The sequence below is a fragment of the Morone saxatilis genome, unplaced genomic scaffold, assembly GCF_004916995.1.
Source record: "Morone saxatilis isolate NCDOM2014 unplaced genomic scaffold, NCSU_SB_2.0 Contig17, whole genome shotgun sequence".
In the NCBI taxonomy this organism is placed as follows: Eukaryota; Metazoa; Chordata; class Actinopteri; family Moronidae; genus Morone; species Morone saxatilis.
In genome coordinates, this window is record NW_023339729.1 from 28,668,657 (window position 1) to 28,669,033 (window position 377).

The 377-nt window shown below is 43.5% G+C and overlaps 2 protein-coding genes across 3 annotated transcripts in view; one reads left to right on the forward strand and one right to left on the reverse strand.

Annotated features, from left to right (window-relative positions):
- LOC118327159 (bifunctional apoptosis regulator-like) overlaps positions 1-377 on the forward strand; it is a 337,943-nt gene that overhangs the window by 108,031 nt on the left and 229,535 nt on the right. The window lies entirely within an intron of this gene.
- soul5l (heme-binding protein soul5, like) overlaps positions 1-377 on the reverse strand; it is a gene marked incomplete in the record, with an annotated part of 6,892 nt that overhangs the window by 6,026 nt on the left and 489 nt on the right.

Below are 377 nucleotides of genomic sequence, written 5' to 3' on the forward strand. Positions count from 1 at the left end.
ATGTTTTAAAATGGTAAAATTTCAGTTGTCAGATTTGACAAAGCATTGACAGTGTGTGTGTGTGTGTGTGTGTGTGTGTGTGTCTGCGTGCTGCATTCCGCTGTTTGCACTGCAGAGATGAAATGGGACACGTTTCCCCTCTCTCCTCCAGCGACGCAAAGAGGAGAGAGGGAGAGATCTGCTGCATCATCAGGCTCTGCATGTTCAAAATCAAAGGCGTTTTAAGGTCATGGAGGAACAGCGCCCAGTAGCTCATCACATCCCATTCACAGTCAAAGATCTTTCTATCTATCTTTAACCGAAAACCTGATCTTAAACCCAAGAGCGATTTAGGAAAAATGAAGGTTATTTAAGGATGGGATTGAATGTCTGAAAAC